Source organism: Desmodus rotundus, chromosome 11, assembly GCF_022682495.2.
Source record: "Desmodus rotundus isolate HL8 chromosome 11, HLdesRot8A.1, whole genome shotgun sequence".
NCBI classification, from domain to species: Eukaryota; Metazoa; Chordata; class Mammalia; order Chiroptera; family Phyllostomidae; genus Desmodus; species Desmodus rotundus.
Genome location: NC_071397.1, coordinates 8688327 through 8702528, shown reverse-complemented (window position 1 = coordinate 8702528; position 14202 = coordinate 8688327).

The window sequence follows — 14202 nt, the reverse complement described above, 5'->3', positions numbered from 1 at the left end:
TTTCATGACGGGGGTTTGATGTCCCCTTAACTTTCACACCTGAGCCAATGGCCTTGCTCACTCTGGGCCTCACACACCTCACCTGGTCCCTGCCTGTTGCTCTCTTCCTGCAGGGCCTGGCTAGGACCTCTGGATAAATGAGCAGAGGCTGGAGTTGCCTCCCACCACACATGCAACACTAGGTGGACTCTGTACCCACGTCCAGCCCAGATGTCCTGAGGCCCAGCGATCAGTTCAGAGTAAAATGCAAAGTCCTTATACCGGCCCTAAAGGTCCACAAGTGAGAGGGGCTCTATCTGCCTTGGCCTTTATCTCCCTCACTCATTTCCTTCCCTCCCTACTGCTTCCTGAGTTTGTTTTTCCAATTCGCCTCCTCTGCTTGCCTCAGGGCCTTTGCACTTGCTCCTCCCCCTGCACAGCACGTGCTTCCCCCAGGTATTCACATGCCCCCCTTCCTCCTTTCCTATTTCCTCTGCTTATGTCACCTTCTCAGAAGGGCCATCCAGACCCCTCACTCTCTGTCTCTCACACCACTTGATTATTCTTCATAGCCCTTATCACCACTTTTCCTATTTGGTTGTTTATTGGTAGAATGAACGTTCCAGGAGAGAGGGAACTTTGCCTGCCTGCTAGTGTATTCCCTAGAATTGTATCTGCCCCAAAGATCTCAGTAAATATTTCTAGTTTCACATATGGGAAACCAGGTCTCCAGACTGCCACCCAGTGCTCTTTCCTCACCTCTTACCCCGACAGCCCTCCAGACAGCCAGGGCTGACAGTGCCCCCCACAGCTCTCCTGTACAGTCCTTCCCACACAATGCACTCAGCAGGCCTGGCCTGGCTCCAGCCCCTGGCGTCCACCCTGCCTCAGCGTCCAGCAGGCATGTGCAGCTCTTCTCGGCTTCCTGTCTCTGGCATGGGGCCAGTCGGCTGGGCTGGGCTCTGCAGCTGGACCACAGCTGTGGCCTCCGCCTTGCCCTGGAGAATGTCGGAGAGCGCACAGTGGAGCACCTCCCTGCAGAGGGCTGTGTAGAAGGAGGTGCGTTTGTGTGTAGTAGGGGGGAGGTTGCTAGGTAGGGACCTCCAGCTCCCTCATGACTCCCTCCCCGTTGGGCACTGAGTAGGGGATGGGACTCGAACTCCACTTCCTGAAGGAAATGACATGATGGGGCAAGGGGAGCCTTGAGCCCCAGGCCCGGTTCTATCCCAATCTCCTACTCCTGGTGATGGGAGGTAACCGTGGTGTGTCCCATTTAGTAACCAGGAGTTGGGCAGGCTCTATCTGCCAGTCCCTTGCTAGATCTTCCTAGATTTGTTTCTTCCTTCAGTGCCCACACAGTTATTATCCCCATTTTACAAACGAAGGAACGGAGGCACAGTGGGGTGAGGTGACTTGCCCATGGCCACACAACTAGCAGTGGGTGCCCTGGGACTTGCACCACATGTTTGGAGGCCACGTGCAGTACCCAGTCCCCGACACAGCCTTCCACGGGTACAGAGAACCGTGCTATTCTTCTTCATGTGTCCCCAACCCCCAAGCCGGCTGCTGACGGTGGAGACAAGGCCCTCTGTCTCACTGGTAGTTGGGGTGCCTGGAACCTGGCGGAGTTTGGGAAAGAGTGGGGCTGAGTTTGGTGGTGTGGAGACCCAGTTTGCATCCTGGCTCAGTCGCTCCCACCTGGCTGCGTGATTTTGGGCAAATCGTTTGAACACTGTGAGCGCCCAGTTCTGTGTAAACCTGGGAGGACCATTCCTACTTCTCAGTGGGAGGACGACTGAATGAGCACCTGGAACAACAGCACGGGCTCCCAGTGAACCCTAACTCTTGCCTGACACTTTGCTCCCCCACGCTCGCCAGCAGCCAGTGAGCCTCCGAGGGCACATCTGTTACTGTGTCTCGTGCACAAACCCTTAGATGCTACACACTGTGCGGCAGGCACAGTTTACAGCGCTTTACACGAATTAACCAGCTTAATATCTACAATATTAAATATCAGTTAATATTAAATACCCTATTTCTCTGGTTTCACAGAGGAGGAGACTGAAGCACAGAGGCCAGGCAACTTGCTTAAGCTCTGCAGCCTGGTGGGAGGGAAGGGCCAGGCCCTTACTGACCCTCCGCCCCCAGAAAGGTTCTCTTCCCCTTCAGCCTCGTGGTAAATTAATGAAATGTGAGCCATTAATCATGTTTAAATATCCTCACGCATGGGCTTCCAAACTTTTTTTTTTAGTAATTCAACTTTATAACAAATATAAATAAACCTGTTAACATTTTAGGACCATGCCAGCAGTTAGATTTTTTTAAAAAGACTTTATTTTTTAGAGCAGTTTTAGGTTCACAGCAAAATTGAATGGAGAATACGGTGATTCCCACAAACCCCCGCCCGTATAAACGCACAGCCTCCTCACTATCAACACCCCGCCCCGGAGTGCCGCTTTGGTTACAGTGGGTGAATTCACACGGTCACATCATTATCACCCAAAGTGCACAGTTCACATTAAGTGTGTTAGAGTTTACTCCTGGTGGCGTGCATCCATGGGTTTTGTTTTTTTTGTTTGCTTTTTTAGACAGAAGGGAAGGAAGAGAGAAAGAGAGGGAGAGAAACATCAATGTGTGGTTGCTTCTTGAGTGCTCCCCACCGGGGACCTGGCCAGCAACCCAGGTATGTGCCCTGACTGGGAATCGAACCAACGACCCCTTGATTCACAGGCCGGCACTCAATCCACTGAGCCACACCAGCCAGGGCACATCCGTGGGTTTTGACAAATGTATAAAACCCATATCCACCACTACAATGCCATACACACTTGTTTCACTGCCCTAATAATCCTGTGTGCTTCATCCGTTCATCCCTCCTCTCTCACCCTGGCAACTGTTTATCTTTTTACCATCTCTATACTTTTGCCTTCTCCAGAATGTTATATAGTTGGAATCATATACTATGTAGACCTTCCAGATTGACTTCTTAGTCCAATGTATTTTATGTTCCTCCATGTCTTTTCCTGGCTTGATGGCTCATTTCTTTTTAGTGTTGAATAATATTCCATTATCTGGATGTACCAAGCTTATCCATTTTCCTGCTAAGACATCTTGGTTACTTCCAAGTTTTGGCAATTATGAATAGAGCTGCATAAACATTCATGTGCAAGTTTTTGTACGGCCATAATATGTTTCAACTCATGGGATTAAATACCAAGGAGTGCAATTGCTGGATTGTATGATAACATCACGTTTAATTTTGTAAGAAGCCACCAAACTGTCTTCAAAGCAGCCGTACCATTTTGCATTCCCACCAGCAGTGAATGAGAGTTCCTGTTGCTCCACATCCTCATCAGCATTTGATGTTGTCAATGTTCCAGATTTGGGCCATTTAATAGGGGTGTAGTGGTATCTAATTGTTGCTTTAATTTGCATTTCCCGAATGACTCATGATGTTAAGCATCTTTTCATACGCTTGTTTGCAATCTGTATATCTTCTTCAGTGAAGTGTTTGTTCAGGCCTTTTGCCCAATTTTACATTGGGTGATGCATTTTCTTACTGTTGAGTTTTAAGAGTTCTTCATATATTTTGGATAACAGTCCTTTATCAGATATGTCATTTGCTAATATTCTCTTCCAGCTCGTATTCTCATTCTCTTGAAAGTGTCTTTGCAGAGAAGAATCTTTTAATTTTAGTAAAGTCCAGCGTATTGTGATTTCATGGGCCCTTTGGTGTTGTATCTATAAAGTCATTGCCAAATCCACGGTCATCTAATTTTCTCCTGTGCGATTATCTTCTAGGTTTTTTTTTTTAATCCTCACCCAAGGATATGTTTATTGATTGATATTGAGAGAGAGAGAGAGACAGAGAGACAGAGAAAAACCAATGTGAGAGAGAAACATCGCTTGCTTGCCTCCTGCACGCACCCTGACCGGGGACCAAACCCACAACCTAGGTAAGTGCCCTGACCAGAAACCCAACCAGCAACCTTTTGTCCGGGATGACGCTCCAACCAACTGAGCCACGAGACCAGAGCTATCTTCTCAGAGTTTTGTAGTTTTGTATTTTTATTTGGGTCTATGGTTCATTTTGAGTTAATTTTTGTATTATGTGTTAGGTCTGTGTCTAGATTGATTACTTTTGCATGTAAATAAATGTCCACTTGTTCCAGATGGGCTCCTTAGTGATATGTATAGAGTGTACATTCTTGGTGCACATTCTTTTTAAAAAATATATTTAATTAATTAATTTATTTTTAGACAGAGGGGAAGGGAAGGAGAAAGCCAGGGAGAGAAACATCAATGTGTGGATGCCTCTCATGCAACCCCTACTGGGGACCTGGCCTAAAACCCAGGCATGTTCCCCCAAATGGGAATGGAACTGGAGACCCTTTGGTTCACAGGCCGGCACTCAATCCACTGAGCCACACCAGCCTCTGGTGTACATTCTTGATGGCGTACACTTGGGTTGTTTCTGCCTTTTGGCTGTTGTGAATAATGACGCAATGAACCTGAGCGTACAGGTGTCTGTTCGAGTCCGGTTTCCTCCATTTGTTGAGAAGACGACCGTTGCTCCATTGTATTGCCTTTGCTTCTTTGTCAAAGATGAATTGACTATATTTGTGGGTCTATTTCTGGACTCTCTATTCTATTCCGTTCATCGATGTGTTCTTTCACCAATACCACACTGTAGTGATTTCCGTACTTTTACAGTAAGTCTTGAAGTTGGGCCGTGTCAGTCTTCCAACTTTCTTCTTCAATGTTGTGTTTGCTATTCTGGGTCTTTGACCTCTCCATACGCAAACTATTTTCCAAAGAACTTTATCAAGATGTAATTCACACACATTTTACCTGTTTAAAGTGTACAATTATGTGGTTTTTGGTTTATTACATTAGTGTTTAAATTATGGTAAAATATATGTAACATACAATTTTCCATTTAAACTATTTTTCAAATGTACAACTTAGTGGCATTAATTACTTTAAACATGTTGTGCACCCATCACCACTATGCAAATTCTGTAACTATTAAGCCATCACTCCCTGTGTTAGTTTTCTAGGGCATCATGACACAATGCCAATAACTAGGTGGCTTAAAATAACAGCAACGTATTGTCTCCCAGTTCTGGGGGCTAGGAGTACAAGACCCAGCGGCCAGCAGGGCCCTGCTCTCTCTGACGGCCCTGGGGGAGAATCCTTCCTCACCTCTTCTAGCTTCTGCCAATCGCTTGCAATCCTTGGAGTTCCTTGACTTGCAGATTCTTCACTCCAGTCACATGGCCATCTTCTCTCTGTGTCAAATGTCCCTTTTTTATAAGGACATCGGTCATATTGGAAAAGGCAGTTCTAAATAAAATCTTAACCTGGTTAAATCTGCACAGACTTTGTTTCCACATAATATTACATTCTGAAGTCTAGGGTTTCAGCATTTCTTTCTGGGGGGACAGAATTCAACCCATAACACTCCCTATTCCCCCTTAAGCCCCTGCTAACCTCTAATCTACGTTCTGTTTCTGTGAATTTGCTTATTCTAGACATTCATGTACTGTAAGTGGAGTTGAATATTTGTCCTTTTGTGTCTGGCTAATTTCACTCTGCCTAGTGTGTTCAAGGTTCATTCATGTTGTACCCTGTATCCTTTTATGGTCGAATAGTATTCCATTGTATGGCTACACCACATTGAAAACTCCATTTACACGTTGACGGCTGCTCTGGCAGTGTCTGACCCGAGTGCACAGGTGTCCATGTGGGTCCTGCTTCCTCCACACTATTTTGACCGGGCACCTATATCAATTTTAAAAAATTGAACGTCAATCCCAATATATGTCTATTTACTTATAAATTATATATCTGTGCTATTGTGTTAATATGTAATGTACATAATAAATATATATCCAAGTACAAAAGTAAAAAGGTGAGAGAAAAAGTAAATATGAATGAATCCTATGTAAATAGAAGTTTATATGTAAATTGGTGTTTCTTTCCCAGCCCCACTTGGGAGACAATGACGCACTCCTCTTCCTGACTGACAGACGGCCTCGCTTTAACCTACCGGGGATGGCCTTTCCTGGACCCCACAATCTGATGGGAGACATGATCACCTCTGCCAAAATTCCACCCCAAATAAACACAGCTTTTCCAGTATGAGTTTGGGAGTCTTATGGACTCCCGGGAAGCCTCATTTAAGATAATTTGCCTAAATTTGAAATTCCAGGGGAGGAATTTCAGGCATTTGAGAGAGAATTTTATCCACCCCTGTGGCCCTGCTCTGAGTCTACAGGGTTCTTTTTTAAGTTTAGGCTGGGGTAACGAGCTTACTTTATTTGCTAAGTCTATAGGTTCTGGAGGACAATCTGACATTGTTGAAGGGAACAAACAAAGCAAAACAGATGAGAAGTACGGAGAGCGGGCCTGAATAGGATCATCAGAAAGTGCTTCTGAGCAGCCAAGAAGGAGAAGAGGGCTGCGGGTGATGAAGGAGATGGTGGAATGGAGGAAGGTATTAGCCAGGGTGTGTGTGTGTGTGTGTGTGCGCGCGCGTGTGCACAAGCACGTGTCCTGGACACTGAAGATGACCATGGATTCCCACTGGGATGGCAGGTGCTCTGGTCTAAAGCAGTCAAGCTGATGGGTGGGGTGATGTCAAATTCCCACTGTGGGAAAAAATCACTGAGAGTTTGGGCTTGGAGTTTCCTCTGTGCTTTGGGCCTTGCAGGAATGTGAAGCACAGCGTTTTTGCATTTATCACCTCATTTAATACCATTTGTATCAGCTAGTATCCAATCAGGAAAACAGACATCGTTCTAGGTGCTTTTAGTAGAAGGGGTCTCATATAGGGAATTGGTTCTGAAGGTCTCGGGGGGAGGAGGCAATTGATGCTCAGAGGCTAGGAAGCTGCTGCCATTCCTGGGCTGCAATCCACAAGCCCACACTTGGGGTTTAGCAGCTACAACAGCTGCCACTAAGCAGTAACCGAGGTCCCTGCGGCCCACTGAGGCTGAGAAAGCACCTCCTACCCCGGGTGCCCGCCACTGCTGCCGCCACTTCAGAAATCACCTGCAGAGCAGATAAAGTCATTCGCTCTTCCTCCCTCAAGCCTTCCCATCTCTCACTGGTTTCTCCCATTGAGAGAACGCACCTGGAGTTTGGGAAATGTCGTTTTCAGATTTCCAGCACCTGCTGAACACACCAGAGAGAGGCTGAAGGGAGAGTCGACAGACAGAGAGAGGACAGGCGAACACGAGAAGTGGAGTTACTGTTGACCACTTCCTTTGCTGTCTCCCCTCACAGCAGACAGGGTGCTGTTTGTCCAGCACATTTTTCCCAGCACCCGGAACCGGGGCCTGAGTCAGCATTCAATAAAACAGTCTGCCTGACTACTTTGCCCTCTCGCAAAGAGAGAGGGTGAGTGTTCTCTGCTTTTAACATACAAAGAAGCCAAGGTCCAGAACGTTATGACTTGCCCAAAGGAACCCAGCTGCCTTGACAGGCTGGTCTGGCTGAGTCGGCAGCCGCCCGCCCGCTCCCGGCCGCACCCCCGGCCTGGCTGCCCCGAGCACGCCGGGAGCCGTGCGGTGGATGTCTCTTTCATGTCTTCATGCGCTCATGGGATGGGGGCCAAGAAGGGCTGACTCAGCTGTGACCTTTTCAGGGCTGGTGACTTTCTTCTGCCCAGGACACAGGGCATCCTGGTGGCTCCGCCAAAAAGGCCATGATGGAGGTCAGGCACTCCAGGCCACTGAGGCAGGGCTGGGAGAGAGAGGAGCCAGGTCCGGCGCTGGCCCTGCCCCTTCTGTTCCCCAGGGTGGAGTCTCTGCTGTGCTTATGTGACCTTGATGCCCAAACCCCAGACTGGCCCACATGGTTAGACACAGATGACCGTCCTTACGGGAAAAATGGAGGGGTGTTAGAAGTAAGGTCTAATCCCAGGGTTTCTCAACCTTGGCACTATTGACATTTGGGGGCCAGGTAATTCTTTGTTTGGGGGGCTTTCCTGGGCTCTGTAAGATGTTTAGCAGCATGTCCGGTCTCTACCCACCAGATGCCAGCAGCAGTCCCCCAGCTGTGACAAGCAAAAATGTCTCCAAACATTGCTAAATGCCCCCGGGCTGGGTGGGTGGGGGGAGCTAAAGCCTCCTGGCTGGGAAGCACTGGTGCATCCCTACATCTCAGGATGTAGCTTCACACTGACCAGTAACCAGGAGAGGGTGCCCAGCCTGACGGAACATATAGCCCTGTGCCTCCAGGGAGAGAGACACGACCCTGTGCCTCGTCTGAGGGAAGAGATAGACCCTGACCTTGGGGGAGTTCGGACAGCCCCCAGAGAAGAAGAAACGTGGTGTCCAAGAACACGGAGCCAGAATCCTGGTTCAAATCCTGGCTCCACCGGTCATAGGACAAGTCACATCTTTGTGCTTTGCTTCCCTATCGGTAAAAGAGGGAGAACGAGAGCACCTATCTTATAGAGTTCTATTAAATTACTTATTAGTTTACTTATTTTTCTAATAGACTTTATTTTTTAGGAAAGTTTTAGATTTACAGAAAAAATTGAGAATCTAGTACAGGGCTCCCATCTATGTCACACCAGCTTTCCCTATTATGAACCTTTGTTAGAATCAGTGAACCAGTACTGATGCATTATTACTAACGAAAGCCCATAGTTTATTCAGACTTCCTCAGTTTTTGCTCCATGTTCTCCTCTCTGCCAGGATCGCATCCAGGGGAGCACATTACATCCCACCGTCCTGCCCCCTGAGTCTCTTCTTGGCGACTACGGCGGTTCTGAGGAATCCCGGTCAGGGCGCTGGTGGCATGCCCCTGTACGGGAGCGTGTCTGGTGTTTTTCTGGGGTTTGGACTGGGGTCGCGGATTTTTGGAGGAAGATCGCAGGGGTAGCGTGCCCTTCACAGCACATTCCCAGCAATAGTGCACATTATCCACATGACGTATGGCCGTCGATGCTGACCTTGGCCACCTGGCCGCGCTGGTCAGGTTTCTCCAGTGTGAACTTACCACCCCTTCCTGACTGCGCTGTTTGGAAGGAAGTCTCAGTGTGCAGCCTGCTCGCCAGGAATGGGGAGCCTCATGAGGCTTTTGTGAGGATGGGGGAAGTCAAGCAATGTCACATCCTTAAACAGTGCCTGGCAGCTGGTAATGTAACAGGGTGCAGCCAAGAGGGGGTCCCCAAATAGGGATTTGTAATGGGGTCCAGAAGAGCTTGGAGATAATTGGCTCCACACCACAGGGCCACACCTGCCTGGAATGCTGGCAGCTGTGGCCAATTGTGGGAGGTGCCAGAAATGGGGCTGCAGAGGAAGATTGGCGCTGGGATTTAAACCCAGGCAGGGCAGCCATTTGGCGTCTCTTTTTGGGACCATGTGTCTTTTGGGGACCACCTGGCTTTGAAAGTGCTCCCTTTTGCCATGTGGATGGTGCCGGGAGCCTGAATCACGGACTTCTACTTCTTTCCTGAGATATGGTACCCCGAACTAGGCAAAGGGGAGGAGGAAGGACTGTGTGTTTGTGGGTATTCTAAAGAACTTTAGTCTGGATTATTTCAAATAAATAATTATTCCTTTCCTTTTCACCAATCTCTGGCATTGAGAGACGTCTTTCCTTTGGCGGTGGGCAGAGGGAACCTAGTACGGGGGAAGGAACCCCCGGAGAAAAAGGGGGGTCTTTTATATCGTTCAGTCACACTTTGGTCTGTTCTGTAACAGTAAGCTCCACCTAATGATTTGCTATGACAATGATGACAGGGAGACCCTCTGAAGAGGACACTGGACAGTCCCCACACGGAAGACATACTTAGGGCAACTTGAAAGATGGTAGGCACACTGTATTAGGTGGAGCAATAACTGCACCCCAATGATGTCCCTGGAATTTATGGGTTTGTTACCTTGCAGGGCAAAAGGAACTTTGCAGATGTGATAAAGGGTCTGGACCTTGAGATGAGAAGATTACTCTGGATTATCCAAGTGGGCCAACCTCATGGCATAAATCCTTAAAAGTGGAGAAACTTTCCAGGTTGAAGGTGCAGAGAGAAGGTGCGATGAGACGAGAGAAGCAGCCCAGAGAGGCGGCAGTATATGGGCCTCACCTGCCACTGCCAGCCTTGAAGATGGAGGGAGGGACCATGGGTCCCAGAAGGCCCTCACCCCTCCCAGCCTTGAGTTTAATCCATGAGACCCATGTTGGACCTCTGACTTGCAGAACTCCAAGATAATGCCTTTGCTTTGCTGAAAGCTGCTGGTGTTGTGGTAGTCTGTTACAGCAGCAATAGAAAACTAATACACGTATTGGGGTTGGAAGTGGAAATATAATCCTCGAGCAAAAATTACTATTTACTGACTGCAATGAATCAGCTTGCCAGGCCCCTCCCCCTGCAAGCTCAGTGCTTCCTACCAGTAACAAAAACCCACTGATGCTGATTTTGCCATTTCTTGAGGACCAGCTTCATGTCAGGCACTCTGCTAGGCATTTTTTTGTTTGTTTGTTTGTTTTTTGTTTGTTTGGAGGAAGGGAGGGAGGGAGATTGAGAGAGAGAGAGAGAGAGAGAGAGAGAAACATTGATTGGTTGCCTTCTCACACATGCCCTGGCTGGGCATAGAACCCGCAACCTGAGTATGTGCCCTGGCTGGGAACCAAACCCACGGCATTGCAGTCCGTGGAGCAATGCTCCTACCAACCGAGGCACACTGTCCAGGGCTCTGCTAGGCGTTTTAAAACATGGTGTCATTTGATCTTCATGCCACCTAGTGCTATGGCACAGACAGAGGGAAAGATCTTCCGTCCTTGTGCCTCCCAGGTCAGCTCCCTGCTAATAATGAATTCTCAGCAAGTTGGAGGTGACTCTTCAGTAAGCCAAAGCCCCACTTAATCTAAGGAGTTAGAGTCCTCAGTTCAAGACTCCTTAAAATCGGCCCTTGTAGATCCATCAGAACCTGCCAGAGTATCTGGATGGCAACCATTCATTCATTCATTCATTCTCCTTTAAGCACCAACTATTGAGCCCCTGCCCTCCAGAAGCTCCAATTCTATAGAGAAGAGGGGGCGTGGACTTGCATAACCATGTCCTGGGGCAGAGGAGGACTGTGACCTTTTCCCTGCACAGGTCGCAGCTGCTCTGAGAGGTACAAACTCTTAAATATTGCTACATATATCACGTGCCTACGCATTTGTACATGACTAATGTTAAGCCATAATGTTCAAGCTAGTCGTGACCATGAACCTATGCACCTGATATATGTAACAATATTTAAGAAATGAGTTTGTTTGTATCTCTCAGATTGGCTGTGGCTTCTGCTGGGTTTAGGAAGCATGCCACGGTTGTTTAACTGGGGAAGAAGCACACCAGGCTGAGGAAATCTGGGAAGACTACAAGGTGGTGGTGTGCTTAATTTGCAAGTTGAAGAACAGGTAGGCTTCACTAAGCAGAAATGATGCCAGCAGCATTTCAGGTAGAACAAACAGCACGAGCAAAGGCAGAGAGGAAGGGAAGTGGGGCCAGTGTATTAGCTCTTTTACAGTTCACGACATCCTAATTGATCAGGTACTATTATTATCCCCATTTTGCAGAAAAATAAACTGAGGCCCAGAGCAGTTGAATGAATTACCCTACAGCACACCCAGCTTATAAGTGATGACCTGGGGTTTGCAGCCCTGCGATCTGGCTCCAGAGCTCCTGTTCTTAGTCTTTTCATCACACAGGGGACGGTGGGGTGGGTGGGGAGGTGGTGAGTGGGGGAGAAGCCTAGTAGGGTAGCTTTAGACCAAGGGAGCAATGAGTGAGCTTTGTTTATTCATTCCCTTGTCTTTCAACAAACATTAATGGAGCCCCCGGCGGGTGCCAGCACCGTGCTGGGGAAACCAAGGTGACTGACTGGGCACCTAGATGCTGCACTGCCTTATGGCACAGGGAGCACCCTGAGGGAAGGGCACAAGAGAGGGAGAGTGTGGAGGCCTCCCTGGGGAAGCCTTTCTCAGGAGGATGGAAGAGGGAGCAGTCAGTGAAGGAGAGAGGGAAACGTGGCCGGAGAGCTGGCAGGGGAGACAAGAGAGCAGAATCAAGCTCACCCTTAACACGTGCGGGCTGGGAGAACACACCACAGACTCCGCTCACAGCCTGCCCTCCTGCCTCGCACACTCTCAGCTTATTCTGCCGAGGGTGAGGTCTCATTGGAACGCGCATGCACATTCCAAGCACACATCCAAGCTCTGTCCACGTTCTCCACCTGCAAACAGCTGCCCCAGCCACCCCTCAGACCCAGGGGGCCCACGCAGCCATGCTTCACCCTCAAGAGGACAGACCAAGCCTCTGGAAGTGGGCCTGGGCTGTTTGGACCGAGGATTCCCAAATATCGGATACTTGGAGCATGCTCTACGAGATAAGCTACATGCTCTGGGAGGGCATATGTCTTTGGCCCCGTGAGCATCTTCCTCTGTCAGGCAGGGACTCTGGTTGTCCCTGAGATGGGTTGTCCCTAAAACCCATCTTGGGTAGAATCACTGAGGCCCTAGGAGAAGTTTTATCCAATGTCACATTCCCCCAGGGGGTTGAGCGGAGCTAGGATTGAGAAGCGGCCACTGCAGGTAGAAGGTGGCCGGGCTTTGTGAGAGCGCAGTGTGTGAGCAGGCGGGGTGTGGGCAGATGGCCGGGGAGCATGAGGTGAGGAGCGGAAGGCAGAGAGGACAGAGCCCTCTTTCAAGAAATTTGGCAGGAGAAGGAAATAAAGTCAGAGGAACGGAGCTCAAGGGGGAGGTAGGAAGGAGGGAATGTTTTTGTTTGTTTGTGTTTAGAAGGCAGTCTACAGAAATATGTTTTAGTCTGAGAGAAAAGAGTCTGTGGAAAGAGAGAGAAGCTAAAAAATCAGGAGGAGAAAGGAATGAAGAGAAAATATGACCAAAAGGATCTTTTTTTTTTTTTTTTTTAACCACCTCATCGGCCAGGGGATAGAATGGCTTTAGAAAAAAAGGGAATGACTTTCTCTGAGCAAAGGTAGGGAGAGATTAGGGAGCCCTAGTTGGGTGGCCTTGGTGTTCCCTTGTTGAACATTTATGGGACACTCACTCCCTGGGTGCCGGCACTGTTTAAGTTCTAAGTGTGGTAAATCTTACCCACAATCCTTAGGGTGGATGCTATTATTATCCCCTCCGATTGACAGTAATGAAAACAGAGGCACAGAGAAGATGAGCAGCTGGCCCAAAGTAACACATCGAGTTAGCACTGCTCTTGGATGCAGGCACAGGGGCCTCGGACCTCGGGTCTGCATTTTAGAAGGCTCTGAACGTCACAGCTACAGAAAAAATAAATTTATCCACAAAAATAAAACTTTAGTTTCTCTCCGTAAGGAAGTAATAGTGACTAGACTTACTCTGTTGCCTTAAAAAACTAGGATCCAGACAAAATAGATGAAACAATGATTTTCAGACTTTGGGCAAATGCAACTCAGGACTATGATCCCTTAGAAAAGAGAAACAAATGAGGTGAGCCCTATAATTACCCCAGCTCACTGCCGGAGGCGGTTTCCAGGCTTCAGTGCAGGGAGGGGGGAATCCAAACAGAGCTTGCACGTCTTGCTGATTGAGAAGACAGATTTGGAGTTCAATAGGCCAAGATGCTAGAACTTGCAGGGCAGAGTCCCAGGGTGGGGAAGCTGAACATATATCCAGAGATCTGCAAAAGTGTCTCCTTGAGCTTTTGGCTGAGCACTGATTTGCATACACATGAAAGGAAAGTCTAGGGAAAGAGCCACTGAAGGCAGAGCGACGCCTGGAGCTCACACAGGGCTGGGATTAGTTTGTGTTCCCAGCAGGCAGAGAGGAAAGACCTCATAATACGTGGGGTGTCGGGTACAGTCCTCAGGAGGCTCCTGCCTCAGTAGAGGTCTAAATTAACCTTAGACTAACAGCTACTCTGTATCTGTGCTGAAAAAAATCTTTAAAGCAAGCCTCAAAAGTACATCTTATTCCAAGTATTTTAACTATGTGCCAGAACAAAGTCCAACACTACTTAAAGGAATGCAACAAACTGCAACACCAAACAATGGAAAATTCACAATGTCCGGCATCCAGTCACACTGCAGACCAATATCGCTGTTGAACATAGATGCAAACATTAGAAACAGAATTGTAGCAAATCAAATCCAACAGTATATCATAAGGAGAATACATCATGACCAAGTGGGTTTTATCTCAGAAATGCAGTAGGTTTAATGTTTGAAA